Genomic DNA, 16,827 nt, shown 5'->3' with positions numbered 1-16,827 from the left:
CAGGTAACATAAGATGGACTAAAATAATATGCAAAAAGGCCATGCAGTTTTCTGACAGAGAAATGAGCCACACTTCAAGCAAGGTTGCTGCAAAGACACTGTGATCCTGAAGAGAGTACCCAAACTGAACATTATGGAAAGAGACTCAGCTCTGTGCTGACTGTCCTAGGGTGAATACTAGTGTGTGTGTGTGTGTGTGTGTGTGTGTGTGTGTGTGTGTGTGTGTGTGTGATTGTACTCCCAAGTAGCTCTATAGGGGCATTCATTTTTACTGGGTTCCAAATGATTTTACTACAGATCTCTGAACTTTAATTTTAATTAGCTCAAGAAAATTTATACATAAAAGTGACTGTTACTCCTATTTTTGAAATGAAGAAATTGGAAGTTTTCCATAGTCATACACTCAGTTGAATCAGAGTCCTATCCTTTATGTACCTCACACTTAATCTGCATTGTTAACTAGTTGCTTCTCACTTCCTAACATCAGTAGGTTTGAATGAAAAGGTAACTTGTACTCTCTATTCCTATTTTATCCTTATCATTTAAAAACAGAGGATACATATAGGTAAATAAATGTTTTTAGGAGTGGTTATGCAATAGACGTAATGATGCTCCAAGGTAAGAAAACCTGGAACACCATTGTCTGAAAAGAGCTGATGGAATGGAGAGATGTCCCATTACACACTGATTTGAGTCAAATATTAGAAATTTTAATGTTAAATAGAAAACTCTAAGAATGTGACAGTGTTCTTAAAAAAGCCTGGAATCACCAGGAGGAATACAGATGCATTTAATAAAAGAGAGAAAAGAGTAGACTATCAAGAATACTAAATTAGAAGCATAATGTGCTGTCCATTATCCCATCATCTTACAGCTCCAAATTCACCCTTTAATTACACTGGCCATCACTCTGTGGTGCTGTGTCCAACATTATGCAAATTGTGGCTTCTCTTTCTAATGAGGCTCCAACCTCATTAGAGTCAGGCAGTGGCAGATATAGAGGAGACTGAAAAGGAGCCAAAGAGGCTTCCTTGTCCTTTTACATACTTTAGTCCTGGTAGGAACTCCAGCAACATCACTTCCTCTCATCCTAGCATCAGCAACTGGAAGAGCCACATCACTTGGTTCCAGCCTCTAGCACTTCCAAAATTCCCAGAAGCATCTTAATGAAATCCCATCCCAGCACCAGTGTAATGGTGACCTGTGTTGCCTTGGGTTTTTTTGTTTGTTTGTTTTTGGTTTTGTTGTTTTTTTTCGTTTTTATTTATTTATTTTTCTTTCATTTTTCTTTATTAAGAAATTTTCTACTCACTCCACATACTATCCACAGATCCCCCTCCTTCCTCCTCCCACCCCCCCAGCCCTCTTTCCCAAGCCACCCCACACCCCCACATCCCCCAAATCGAGGTCTCCCATGGAGAGTCATCAGAACCCAGCACACTGAGCCTAGGTAGGTCCAAGACCCTTCCCACTGCACCAAGGCTGTGCAAGATGTCACACCACAGGCACCGGATTCCAGAAGCCTGCCCATAGACCAGAGACAGATCCCAATCCCCCTGCCTGGGTTCCACCCAAACAGTTTGAGCCAAACAACCATCTTCCATATCCAGAGGGCCTAGTCCAGGCCCATGTGGGTTCCACAGCCACCACTCAACAGTTCGTGGGCTTCCACTAATGTGGCTGGTCATCTCTGCACATCCTCCCATCATGATCTCAACATCCCTTACCTGCAGTATTTCTCCTCTCTCTCATTAGTTGGATTCCCGGAGCTCAGCCTGGTACCTGGCCGTGGATCTCTGTATCTGCCTCCAACTGTCACTGGACAAAAGCTCTATGATGACAGCTAGGTTATTTGCTAGGCTGATACCAGAGAAGACAAGTCCAGGCACCCTCTGGACCACTGCCAGCAGATCAAAGTGTGTGGTGGTATTGTGTTCCCCAAAATATTGTGTACCTTAATAACTTGTCTGGAGTCAGAGAACAAAAAGCCACTAGTTAGGCAGTGATAGCACACGCCTTTAATCCTAGCATTCCAGAGGCAGAAATCCATCTGGGATCTCTGTGAGTTCAAGGCCACATTGGAAACAGCCAGGCATGGTGACTCACGCCTTTAATCCCAGGAAGCAAGCCTTTAATCCTAGGGAGTGATGGTAGAAAGCAGAAAGGTATATAATGCGTGAGGACCAGAAACTAGAGGCATTTTGGCTGGTTAAGCATTTGGCTGGTTAAGCATGTGGCTGACTAAGCATTCAGGCTTTTAAGCAGCAGTTCAGCTGAGAGCTATTGGGATGAGGACACAGAAGCTTCCAGTCTGAGGAAACAGGACCAGCTGAGGAATTGACAAGGTGAGATAGCTGTGGCTTGTTCTGTTTCTTTGATCTACCAGCATTGACCCCGATAACTGGCCTCGGGTTTGATTTTATTAATAAGTACTTTTAAGATTCCTGCTACAAAAGTGGGTCAACCTTGTGGATTCCTGAGAGCCTCCCCAGGACCCTGCCTCTTTCTATTCCCATGATGTCCTCTGCCCAGCCTGCGTTGCTTTGTAATTGCCACTGTGGTCTAATTCACCTTATTCTATCTTAGCTCCACCATGCCAATTAACTCATGTGCAGTTTATCCATTTGAACTCGTTGATAAATTCTAAAATAAACAATATTGACCATCCTTAAATGCTTGAGATACTAACTTCCAAAATCAGATATGGTAGAAAATGTTTAACTTGGTAAATACTGATTCAAGACTCCTTTAGTCAGTATGTTTAGAAAATTGTCAAAGCTAGGAAGATTTGAGTCATCAGATAACATCAAACTTCTGGGCAAGCACTATCTAACACTGTTTGTTATTTAAAAGTGGAAAAGATTTTAGATCTCAATCAAATAACGTGTTTATTTGGACAATCATGACTGTACAAGAGAGGGGATGTAGCTGTTATCCCAAGGCTCTTCTGGAAGAAATGAAAGACAAACATTAATGAATGATTGAGATTGTCATCAAACCTGTATAAATAACTTAACTTGCTCCACTTTTCTGAAATTCCCTAAGTCAGCCTCCATCATCTATACTTGTCAACATGCTTATCTTCCAATTCCCTACAAAATAGTCCATTAAGCAGTGGTTTTTCCAACTCAGATTTCTAATTGTGATCCCAAAACTCCGCCTGCACACACACATACACACACACACACACACACACACACACACACACAACCAAACAAATAAACAAAAAACATGGTCAGGTATAGCACAGTAACTTCCACGATCAGTAGAAATTTCTATTCAAAAACAGGTACCAAATGCAACTTGTGGCGAGGAAAGCATTTATTTGACTTTCATATTACAGTCAAAGGATTCAAGGAAGAAACTGGGGCATGAACCTGGAAGAAGGAACTGAAGCAGAGAACACTGAGGAAGAGAGCTTACTGCCTGGCTTTCCATGCTTTACTTAGCTACATTTCTTTTTAGTTAGTGTAATTTTTTTTCACTTTGGGAAATTATAATGAACCCTTCTGTTTCCTCCTTCCAAACCCTACTATATTCTCCTCCCACCCCCTTCAATACATGAATATAACCTTCTTAGTCTGTGACAATATTGGATTGTATATGTTTCATTTGTTTGTATATGTTTTCAGGACTGACCATTTGGTTTTGGATAACCACTTGTTTAAGAGACTCCAAAAACATTTTGTTATTGCTATTTTTTTCTTGTTTTGTCCCCATATGTGCAGATAACTCCCTATTACTGAAGACATCATGCATTTCAAACACAGAGCCCAAAGACTCCTCAGCAAACATGAATGTCTCCTCCTCCAAGAGGCTTCCAAAAAAGGAAGTAAACAACAGTCCTACTGAGCAAAGATGATTATGAGCCATGGCAATGGCCATCATGGCCCAATAACCCTATGAGTACAGTAGTGGCATATATACCTTGGCAATAAACAATAGATCTATAGTTGGACTTAAGACACACACAGCAAGAAGAAAATCATGCCTAGTACTGGAAACCTAGTCAACTACCAATTTGTGAGGTCATGATTCTTGGAGGTGACCCTACAACAACTACTTTACTCTGCCTGCATTATCCCTAACTACATTCTAAATATTTGTCCTTATGCCCACAAAGAAATATAATTCTCATCAAGATAACTTTTTGCTGGGCAGTGGTGGCACACACCTTTATTCACAGCATTTGGGAGGCAGAGGCAGGAGGATCTCTGTGAGTTTGAGGCCAGCCTAGTCTACAGAGTGAGTTCCAGGACAGCCATGGCTGTTACACAGAGAAACCTTGTCTTGGTGTGTGTGTGTGTGGGGGGGGACAATGTTTCTTTGTAACAGATGGAGACAATTACAGAAAACTACAACTAATCAAAATGCAGAGTCTGGAGTCCAGTGGTCTTAGGTCACAAGTAAGAACAGAGGGCAGAGTGGCAGATAACTGTGAGTACAAATAAGCAAAAAACCCCTTGGAAGTCTGCTTCCTAGGCAGCTTGTTTTTTTTGGGATAACAGGCTAGATTATACATAACTGGAAGACAAAGGAACAAGTGAAATACACATAATTTGCACACAGGGGTCATATTGAGGACAGGCAGCCATTGTCAGTTCCAATATCAAGTAATCCCTAGGTAGGGGAAGTGGAGGGAGGGAGCAGGGGGGGTCATAGCAGCAGAGGTGGTACATCCCTTAGTTTATCTACTGACAGGCTGTCAGTAAAATAACCTATGTTGGATCCAGCTTTCTGGCAGGGAGGGAAAGACTTGCTGGCTTTTAAAACATGAACTTTTGTCCCTATGAAGTGGATCCAAGTTTTTCAACTCAAGTCAGGAGTGAAAGCCAGATTCCTATCTTAAACTGCTGAGAGATTTCAGGGTACAGGCACACTCCACAGACTTGTTTGATTCTGGAATTACACACACACACACACACACACACACACACACACACACACACAAAACATATCTGTCTCATTAATGCTCAAAATTAATGCAAATTTTAAAAATTATTTCTTTTATTTTTGGGATTATACTTACTTACACCATTTCCCCTTCTCATTCTTTCCTCCAAGTTTCACCATTTATATCTCCTTGCACTTTTCAAATGCATGGCCTCCTTTTTTATTATTCTTATACATTTATATAATTTTATTTTCCTAGTAGAATATTTCAATGAAAGACAATACAAATATAAATGTCAAATTCCTTGTATTAAAAATTTTCTCAGCTAATACCACTATTTCTTGAAGGTGATTTTTTTTATTACTGTTCTTTCCAGGTCGCCAGTTATAAATTGGTCCAAAGACACCTAATTTTGTTTAGTTTTAATACTTTTTCTTTGAACAGAAGGTTACATAGATTTCCCATAATGCATTTTATTTTAATCAAATGCATCCCATCTATGCATGTACATAAGGTACCTATTCTTGATTGTCAACTAGACATATCTGGAAAGAGAGATACCCAGCTGAGGAATTGCCTCCACCATATTGGTATGTGGGCTTGTTTGTAGAGCATTTTCTTAATTACTGGTTGATGAAGGAGAGTTTAGCCCACTTTGCATGGTACCTTCACCAGGCAGGTGATCCAAGGCTGTTTAAGGAGTAGCTGAGCATGACCCGGGAAGCAAGACATTCCTCTTTGTTTTCTGCTTCATTAAGTTTCTGCCTCTAAGTTCTTGACATGAATACCTGTCTTGGTTTCCCTCAACAATAATCTGTAACCTATAAGCCAAATAAATCCTTTCACTTCCAAATGCATATGTATTTTAAATTTTAGAAATGAGACACAGTGGTACGTGTGGTAGGATGCTCTTTCTTTCTCTACCTCATGTCCCCTTTCTCCCTATATTTGTGCTTCTCTCTCTCTCTCTCTCTCTCTCTCTCTCTCTCTCTCTCTCTCTCTCTCTCTCTCTCTCTCTCTCTCTGTGGGTGTGGGTGTGTGGATGTTGGTGTATGTACACAGGACCCCTTTCATGCTCAGTGTGTACTCAACCATTGCACTATAACTCCAGTCCAAATTTTACCCTATTATTTTGAGGCTAGCTCTTATAAGATGCCTGGACTGGCCTTGAACTCATTACATCAGCCAAAGCAGATTTCAAATTAACATACTTAACCCTCTTAGTAGCTGAGGTTACAGACCTGTTCCACTAAGCCCATCTTAAAGGATTATTTGTATATCTATCTATATATCTATCTATAATCTATCCATATATCTATCTATATATCTATATCTATATATCATTGCTTTAGTCTACATATAATCTATCATACATGTGAATCATTAAAAATTCAATGTACAAAATTTTAAAAAAAGCATACCTCCTATCATTGCTATAATTTTTAAAAGTTTTTCAACATGGTTAGCTGTCAGTATTAAAATCATTTCTGTAGCAATGCTAAAATAGCACTACATGGTTCCAAAATATTGAGTCAAATGCTCTTAGGTAATTAATTTTAGTCATATTCTGAAACATCAAGATTTCAACAATTTAAAAACCATTTGTTGGCATGGAAACATCAACTTAATTAAAACTGGATTAAACCAATTAACCTAAAACATATTGTACTACTGAGTGTTTGATTTAGAATACTTTGGAAGGAAGAGAACATTATTCATAATCATTTTAGTTCTTTTATCTAATGGAAGTGTTTAGGCTTCATAATGGACCTACACAGGCACTAATGTCCCTAATGACTACTTTCGTGGGAAGAGGATGGTTACAAATAACACTTCCATTTAAAACAATGTGAGATATTTTTTACAGGGATTTCTGAAAGTATAATGTTTAATGTACATTGCTTATTGCCTTTGCTTGACCACAATATCTAGAAATTTTTAGACAAATGACCGCAATAGTATCCTATATTTTGACTCTCAAAATTCATCCTCATTGGCTAAGATTCCTGTCATAGAATGAAAGGGAAAAATACTATGAACTTCAAAATTGCAACATGGATTTGGAGTAGAATAACAAAAAATTTTTGTAATGTTTTAATAACCGGTATTTTGCTATTCAGTATAAAAATAACTCTGTGGATGACGTTCATTGCATATAGTTTGGATTCTACAAATATCAATAAATAGTTTATTTTCAAACTTCTATAGTACTCAATAGTTAGCATTCTTTAAGGTTAAAACTCAAACAGTTTATTAGTAGATTAATTAGCAGTCTGGCTACAAAATCCACACTATTGTTTTTTTCAGCAACACTATACTCTTTTCTGAGTTTCATTTCCTATATTTTGGTTACTCTTTTTACACACATTTCTATTCATAGCTTTGACAAATCCAATACAACAAGTAAGAGAAGAAACGACTTGGGATGATTCGTGTTTCCACTTGCTGGTCATTTATCTTGCTAGTCTCGGTGAAGCAGATCATGGTAGAGCAAAGCTTCCTACTTTATTTAGGCTAGGAAGAAAAGAAAGAGAAAGAGAGGGTAACAGAGGGAGAGAGAGAAGAGAGAGAGGAGGAGAGTTAATTACATAGTTAACTGAAGTTTGTAATAGTTATTTATCCAAGATGATATGACTGGTTCCTACAGAAGATGCATTTCAACATAGGTGTATTTACTTCCACAGCTGGTTGTATTGTGCAAAACTATTGAAAAAGATAGACAAATAATTATCATAGTGACCCATTGCTTTCAGGAAGTAATACTTTAAGCAATATAATAGCTGTAATTTAACTATAATTTAAATAAAATGCAAAGTACCTTAGAGAGAGCAATAACTTTTTACAAAACATTGCCTCCTTTGCCCAGAGTCTTACATTGATTAATGTAACATTTTACTGTACTCAAAGACATGAATTCTGGTCAAATACTAAAATGTGGTACTATAAGATTTTCTTCTTTCTCTTCCACATCCTGTTGATATTTCCGTGGGGAAAATGGTTTCTTTGAGTTTTTAATCATAAGCAATGAACTGGCTAGATCTTATTCATTTATCACTTAAGAGAAAATCCCCTTCATTCACTAGGAAACTCTATTAGTTTTTTCTGCCTGTTTATATACTTACTGAGATGTAAATATATTTGTAGTAAAATCTAACAATTTCTTAAGAAAAAGTATGAATATTTTCTTCATGAAATATTATAACTTAAGTGCTACTAAATAAAGACCATCCCTCAGGAACAATTGATGTTGTGGTAAGAGAGACGAATATATATCATTCACAGAGGATTAGAGAAGAATGGTTTAAACTCTTTTTTTTTCATTTTCAAATTCTTTAGAGAGTGTGTTATTCATACAAACCTAATCATAAACTCCCAATGAAGGCCAGAGATTTTCATACTAGGTGATTTTAGAACCTGTCAAGTTGACAATCAATATCGGTTATTATATTGTCTTAGCTGAAATTAAGTATAATAATGCTTACACATAAGCATCAGTTATATATGTTAAATACATTGCCTTACATCCTCTGTTTCCATGATGGGGCCATTGTTCAGATATGTTCTTTCATTTAACTTAACTCCAAGATTTTCTCTAAATGTAGAAGGCAGTTTCAATAGGTGGCCATGTGTTAAACACTCTGATAAATGGGTGAATTTGCACTACAATCCTCTGAGTTAAGTGCATATGCTGTCCTTATTTTGTATATAAAGAAACTGAATATGTTTGCATCAATGTTCATGAGGGAGATCGGTCTGTAGTTCTCTTTCTTTGTTTTATCCTTGTTTGGTATAGGAATCAGGGTAATTGTAGCCTCATAGGAGTTTGGTAATGTTCCTTCTGTTTCTATTATGTGGAACAATTTAGAGAGTTTTGGAATTAACTCTTCTTTGAAGATCTGGTTGAATTCTGCGCTGAAACCATCAGGTCCTGGGTTTTTTGTTGTTGTTGTTGTTTTTTTTTTTTTTTTTTTTGGTTGGGAGACTTTTAATGACTGTTTCTATTTCCTTAGGGGTTATTGGACTATTTAAATAGTTTATCTGGTTTTGATTTAACTTAGGTATGTGGTACCTATCCAGAAAATTGTCCATTTCTTTTTGGTTTTCCAGTTCTGTGGAGTAGAGGTTTTTGAAATATGACCTGATAATTCTCTGGATTTCCTCAATGTCTGTTGTTATGTCCCCTTTTCATTTCTGATTTTGTTGATTTGGATTCTCTCTCTCTGTCTTTTGGTTAGTTTGGGTAAGAAAAGAGAGGGAGAAAAAGGAATAGGAGACCATGGTACATGAAGACCACATGAGAAAAGGAAGAAACAAAGTGCTAAAGAGGCCCACAGAAATCCACAAAGATACCCCCACAAAAGACTGCTGGCAATGGTCGAGAGACAGCCGGGACTGACCTACTCTGGTGATGGGATGGCCAAACACCCTAATAGTTGTGCCAGAAACCCTATCCAAGGACTGAGGACTCTGGATGCAGACATCCACAGCTAGGCCCTGGGTGGAGCACTGGGAGTCTAATTAGTGTGAAAGAGGAGGGTTTATATGAGTGAGAATTGTTGAAACCAAGGTTGGATAAAGCACAGGGTCAAATAGCCAAACGAATGGAAGCACATGAACTATGAAACAATGGCTGAGGGGCCCCCAACTGGATCAGGCCCTCTGAATAGGTGAGACAGTTGATTGGCTTGATCTGTTTGGGAGGCATCTAGGCAGTAATATCAGGTCCTGGGTTCGTTGCATGAGTTAGCTGTTTGAAAGCTGGGACTTATGCAGGGACGCTTGGCTCAATCTGGGAGGAGGGGACTGGACCTGCCTGGACTGAGTCTATCAGGTCTATCTCAGTCCTTGGGGGAGACCTTGATCTAGAGGAGGTGGGAATGGGGGGTGTGCTGGGGGGAAGGGGAGAGGGGCAGGAAGGGAGAGAACAAGGGAATCTGTGGCTGCTATGTAGAACTGAAGAGTATTGTAAAATAAAATAAAATTAAAAAAAAAGAAACTGAAAAATTGAAACAAATAACAAAATTGATGACACCAAAGATAAGTAATGAGGTGTTATAGAGATGAATTAAATATTCAGAGCAGTTGATGCTTTTGAAGAGAACCTAGCATAGGTTCCCAACCTATGTTAGGCAACTTGTGGTTGCCTATATTTCCAGATCCTGGATATCTAACATTGTCTTCTGGCTTCTGAAAGCATCAGCACTCATCAGCACATAGACATTCACACATACAAGTATTCCAAAGAAAAGGTAAATATTAGAAAAAGATAAGTACATGTAACAACAATTAATGAAAAAAGAGGCCATGTGTTTGGAAGAGAGCAAGATGAAATATTTAGGAGGATTTGCAGAGAAGGAAGGGAATGGGAAAATGATATAATTATATTTTAATCTCAAAAAAAGAAAAAATAAAAATAAATGGTAAGTAGTGAAATGAACATGTGACACAAATGCTATGAATATGAAGTTATTGAATGTGACGTTAGTGAATATGAAGACTCAAGAACACATGTTCTATTTCAGCCAATACTTTCACATGTAGTGGTAGGGTTTTCAATCAAAAAACTGTGATAGGCCAGGCACTCTGCTAAATATTATGTTCATGGTTAGACACAAAATAGTATCTTGGTTTCAACTAGGTTATTACTAGTAAGCTAACCACAAACATGAAAATATGATCAGTGAACTGTCATAAAAGGAAATATAGGCTAATTAGCTGGGAATTTATGTACCAAATTAGCAATAAAAGAAATCACAGTAAAAAGCATTTGAATCTCTAATAGCAAAGGATCACCCTGGAAAACATAGGCATACTAAGGGCATCATATGGACTGATCATGTTATATTTACACACACACACACACACACACACACACACACACACACACATACATACACACACACATACACACACACACACACACACACACACACACACATATATTTTAAGATTCCATAAAATGAGAGAAGAGTGTGGACAAATGGAAAGATCTGGAAGCTGGAAAGGGATGGGAGAAATGATGTGATTATATTATAATCTCAAAAGATAAATGAAAATTATTTTTTAAAATCTTGATGAATTTTGCTCTGCTTACTGTAGTCTGAAGGTTTCTTGGGCCCTGCCTGGTCCCCTCCAGACCTGCAGCAGCTTATAAAAATAATCACTCAGAGGCTCAATATTATTTATAACTGCTCAGCCATTAGCTCAGGCTTATTACTGACAAGCCCTTACACTTAAATTAACCCATAATTCTCATCTATGTTTAGCCACATGGTTTGATACTTTTTCTCAGATCTGCCTCTTTGCCTGACTGGCAACTTCTGACTCCACCCTTCCTCTTCCCAGCATTCTCCTTGTCTGCCCACTGTGCCTGTACTTCCTGCCTGGCTACTGGCCAATCAGCATTTTATTATAACAGGGTACAAGGTTGTTATCCCACAGCAGCTTATACTCTTCTCCCGATATATATGATATATGTACATCTATCTATCTATCTATCTATCTATCTATCTATCTATCTATCTATCTATCTACATATATAATAGCACTATGTATAAAAGTAATAAAGAAAATATTATAAATTAATTTTAAAAACTTCCATAGGCCTTGGAATAAATCTATCTTCTCTAAACTTAAACAGATACCTTTTGGCTTGCAATTTAATGTTGAGGTTTTAAAATATAGATTTTATTCTTAAGAATTTGGTATTTCAAATACATTCATATGTGCTGTTGTTTCCTCCATCTGTCTCAATCAGCTAGGGAAATAGAATAGATCTAGTGGGTGGATGGGGCCAGGTGGAGATAGGAACAGGAGGGATCAGGTGGGGGAGGGAGGGATGGTGGAAGAGAGTACCAGAGAGAACCCTGTAATAGGTGGGTATTTAGGGGGCAATGTTGGAACCTATTGCAATAAAAACTTCCTGGAACCTAGAAAGGTGACTCTAGTAAGGACTCCTTGTAATGAAGAAAATGGAACCTGAATCAACCATCTTCTGAAACCAAGCTAGGCTCCCAGTGGAGAGACTAGGACACCAACCCAACCACAAAACCTCCAACTCCCAATGCTTCTTGCCTGTAAGATGTCCTGGGCAATGGTAGCTCAGAGCTTGTGAGAGTAGCTAACCAATGATTGGTCTAACTTGAGGCCCAAGCCACAAAAGGGAGCCTATACCTAACACTGCCTGGATGGCCAGGAACTGGAAATAGGATGGCCTAAAGACCTAGGGTAGAATCAAGGATGACAAACAACAAAATAAAATAGTCAGTGAAACTATTCTTAATGATATTCTGCTATTGTCATGAATGGATTGGTAGCCCAGTTGTCATCTGGTAGGGTTCCTCCAGCAGCTGATGGATCAGATACAGAGACCCACAGATCAAACCCACAGTGAGGTAGAGTTTCAAACACTAAAGAAGAGGTGGAGAAATGATTGTAGTAGTCAGGAGTAGATGATACCAGGAGCACATGGCCCACAGAATCAACTAAGCAAGGCTCAGATGGGCTCACAGAGACTGAAACAATAACAATGCAAGCTGCAGTAGTCTGGACTAGCCTCTCTGCCTACATGCTGTTTTTGTTAGCTTGGGGGTTTTGTTGTACTCCTCACGGTGGGAGTGAAGGTGTCTCTGTCTCTTGCCTGCTTGTGGGACCCTTTTCCTCCTCCTGGTTGCGTAGTCCAGCCTTGATATGAGAGTTTAATAAAAATATTATTGTTTTCTTTAATACTGTGTTTGGTTAATATCACTGAGAGTTCTCTTCTTTTCTGAAGAAAAATGGAGGAGCCATGGATCTGGGGAAGGTAGGGGGAATAGGGGGGAGGTGGGAAGTTGTGATCTACATGTATTGGAGAAGAGAAGAAATGTTTATTGTTTTTTAGCTGTTTCAAAACAGTTGTAGACTTGTCCACAGTGAGAAAATTAAGTGAAAAAGAAGATGGTTTAAAACTCTGCTTAAATGTTATATAGAAATTGTCTTACTGATAATGGTGTGGAGTTTATATTTTTCCTATTCATTTATTCATATACATTTATAAAATGCTTTGCGACTATAACAATAAACATGGCTTCCAAAAGTTGATGTTGTCTACAAGGTTATATTTTAGTTAAAATGCAGTCAAAATGTAAATAAATTGTGTATTCTTAAATTCAGGCTTATTCATATGTGCCGTGTATGTGTTAACATATCATCTCTTTGCCCATCATCTATCAATCTCTAATAGGGTTCTCCAAAGTAACAAAACATAGGAGGTGTAACTTTACATGAGTGTGTGTAAATATGTAGAGATATTTGAATGTCTATATATATATAAACTCATATATATATATATAAAATCAAACATAAATGCATACATGAATATACACTTATGCATATATAAGTAGCTTTTATGAATACAAATAAATTTAGGTATCATATACATAGATATGAACATGTAGATTTGTATATATACATACATACATATATATACTATGAGTTATGTTTAAGGAACTATCTCATACAATATGAAAAAATTCTATGATATTAAAAGAATCACAAACTATCAACCCAGGAGTATCCTGGACTTCAATTCACATTTGAGGGTAACAAAGAAACTAATGACCTAGTTCCAAGTAAGAAAAGTAGTACTCTAACTAGAACATTCTTATTCTAGTCAGGTTGTAAACTAATTCAATGTGAGTAGGCCACATTCAGGAGCTAATCTACTTTGTTGTGTCTATCTACTTAAAAATTAATATTTTCTGTGAGCACCAGGAAGACAATAATGTGGGAATAATATCATCTTGACATATTATAGTAGCCAAGTTCATTCGACATTTAAAATAGCAAATAATCTACTTGTCCATTTATCCATCTATATTGTTAGAAAATGTCACGTTATGAAATTATCCTAATGAAATGGAAACATTATATGTCTTAGATAGCATTTTATATTGCTGTGATAACAAAAACAAACAGATAAACAAATAAAACAAAGTGCCATGATCAAAAGAAACTTGGGGAGGAAAGGATTTATTTCACAACAATGATTATTGTCCATCGCTGAGGAAAGGCAGGGCTAGAACTCAAGTGAGGAACCTGGAGGCAGGAACTAAAACAGAAGCCATAAGGGTACATTGCTTACTGGCTTGCTCTCCATGGCTTGTTCAACCTGCAACATGGCTTGTTCTCATGCAACCTAGGACCATCTTCCCAAAGCTGGCATTGCCTACTGTGAGCTGGGTCCTCCCACTTTAATCATTAATCATGAAAATACCACACAGACTTACCCACAGGCAATCTAGTGGAGGCATTTTCTCAATTAAAAGATTTCCTTTCCCAGGCCTGTCTAGGCTTGTGTCAAGTTGACAAAAGCCAATAAGGACATTTTCCTTGCTTTTTGTAAGCTTATATTTAAAAGTGGTTGGTAGATAATCACACACAGAAAAAATAACATGCAAGTAAATACCCAAGGAATGTGGAGGGTGTGGAGGTGAAGAACAGATAGACACAGTCATATGGTAGAATCACAGATCACCAGGGTCATGCAACAGCAAAGGTTGTGAGGCAGGCATTTGTGTGTGTGTGTGTGTGTGTGTGTGTGTGTGTGTGTGTGTGTGTGTGTGTGTCAGAAGTACCATGGCACCAATGCAGTCAGTAGAGTTTGTTGCAAGGTATGTGATATCAGATAGTCTCCTGTAGATAAATAAATTCAGAGTACAGTTTTGTCCTTTGTAGGACATATTATGAAACTGCTGCAGAATCTTGTTCTGTATGCTGTGAATGTGTGTTGCTCTGATTGGTGGATAAATAGAGCTGTTTGGCCAATGGTGAGGCATAATAAATTTAGGCGGGACATTCCAACTAGAGAGAGAGGAAGGAGAAAGGCAAAGCTGATGAGACACTGATACCTTGTGCCAGGAGAAGCAAGATATAAAGTACTGGTAATCCACAAGTCATGTGGCAAAGTATAGATTTATAGAAATGGGTTAATTTAAGCTATAAGAGCTATCTAGAGAGAATCCTGAGCCATTAGGCCATACATTTCATAATTAATATAAGCCTCTGTGTGTTTACTTGGGTCTGAGCAGCTGTGGGCCCTAGTAGGAGCTGAGAAAATTTCAAGCTACACTAAATGGTCTTATTAATAAAAACCTGGGGCAGGATATTGAGGTGGAAACTGAAAGATCAGAGAAGTTGAAAGAAGCCAGCCACATTCTTACTGCTTGTAAATCCTCAGCCAAAAAAAGATCTACTTCCTGTATATTCATTCCTATATGCCTTTCTACGCTCTGCCTTACTTCCTCTCTCCACCCAGCTACATCACTTCCTGTCTGTCTGTACAGACCTCCAGACCTCTATGGTTAAGTAGTGCTAGAAATAAAGGCATGTATCACCACACCTAGATCTGTTTTTAGTGCGGCCTTCAACTCACAGAGACCCTGACGAATCTCTGCCTCCAGAATGCTAGGATTAAAGGCATGTGCTACCATGGCCTGACTTCTATGTTTAATATAGTGGCTGGCTTTTTCCTCTGATGCTCAGATAAGCTTTATTGGGGTGCACAAATAAAATATCACCACAGTCCTTACTTGGAAATCAGTGATAACTTGAGAATTCCGAGAATACAAGTAGCTTAATTAGAACTTTAAATTACATCTTCACTATGACTAATGTAAGTGTTGGTAAAGAAGAGGCAGGATGCAAGCAGAGAGTCCAAAGGAGATTTTTATAATAATTCAAGTGAGAAGTGATAGTGACTCTATCTAGAGATATCAAGGTGGTTGGTAAAAGTTAAATAAAGTAAAAAATATATGTTTAAATTGTACATACAGTGTTTAAAAAAACACTGACAGTTTTTCAGGTTATATTCCTTTCTTTAAATTTTTATTATAACTTATTTTTTTCAGATAATATAGTTTAATCATATTCTTTCCTGCCCTCCAGGTACTCCCATTTCCTTGAACTCATACTGATGAAAGTTTAAGCTCTTATAAATCTTATGCTCACCTTAAATTGTTTATTTTCAAGTCTTGAACGTAAATCTAAATTTTGTTCTATTGCTTTATTAAATATTTTTATGATTTGACAGAATAATACAGTTGTCTTATTTATGTCCATACATACTGAAAGAGACACACGATCATAAAATATTATAATTATATAAAAAAAGAGGAAATGATCTACTTTCTTTGTCTCTTTATTTCTGACAAATTGATATCATGCTTGCTATACCCTCACCGCATAATGTGACATATAACAAATGTGGAAGTGCCTATCAAGGGCACAAGTTTTCTGTCAGCCAGAATGTTATTCTCTGCTGTAATACTTAAAACTACTCACACAACTATAAATCTCTAAGCATTTACAAATTGCTTGGTCATTTCACTCATAATATAAATGTCGATGATTATTTTAGAATCAAATGAAGAATTTTTTTTTTCAAATAGCAATGGCCTCCTGCACTTGATTGGGAAGAGAACAGTGGTCCCCCTGTTACAGTTTCCCTTCTTACTTTAAGAATCATGAATCCAACACAATATTTCAATTATAATTAATTAATTAATATAAATGCAAATATTAATTAATATAATATTAATTAATATAAGTATATATGGTGGAGATTGTAGAACTGTGGAGACTGTCTTCTCAGTTCACAATGATTCTTCCTTACTTCTAGGAGCTCTACAATACCAGCACTTACAAAAGATTCTTTATTACCCTAGAAAAGTGAAGAGTCTGGAAGCAAGCTGTTTTCTGACTATACCCATCTACTGTCACAGATGTTCTAAGAAAAATACTAGGCAGAAATCCCTCCAAAATAAAACATTTAATTATTTCTCCCCATTTTATGGCACAGAATCTGTCACACTTTATTTTTTGCTAATTTGTTCTCATTCTGGAGCTCTGGAAATGTGATTACAGATTAGTTTCTCATAAGACAACACCATGAAATG

At 37.5% G+C, this 16,827-nt stretch overlaps 1 long non-coding RNA gene across 1 annotated transcript in view; it reads left to right on the top strand.

The window, feature by feature from the left end:
• The window catches only part of LOC143267518 (uncharacterized), a 42,394-nt gene that overhangs the window by 18,495 nt on the left and 7,072 nt on the right, over positions 1–16,827 (top strand). The window lies entirely within an intron of this gene.

The sequence above is a fragment of the Peromyscus maniculatus genome, chromosome 10, assembly GCF_049852395.1.
Source record: "Peromyscus maniculatus bairdii isolate BWxNUB_F1_BW_parent chromosome 10, HU_Pman_BW_mat_3.1, whole genome shotgun sequence".
Classification (NCBI taxonomy): Eukaryota; Metazoa; Chordata; class Mammalia; order Rodentia; family Cricetidae; genus Peromyscus; species Peromyscus maniculatus.
The sequence above is the reverse complement of the archived record's forward strand: the minus strand, read 5'-3'. Positions and strand labels throughout refer to the sequence as shown.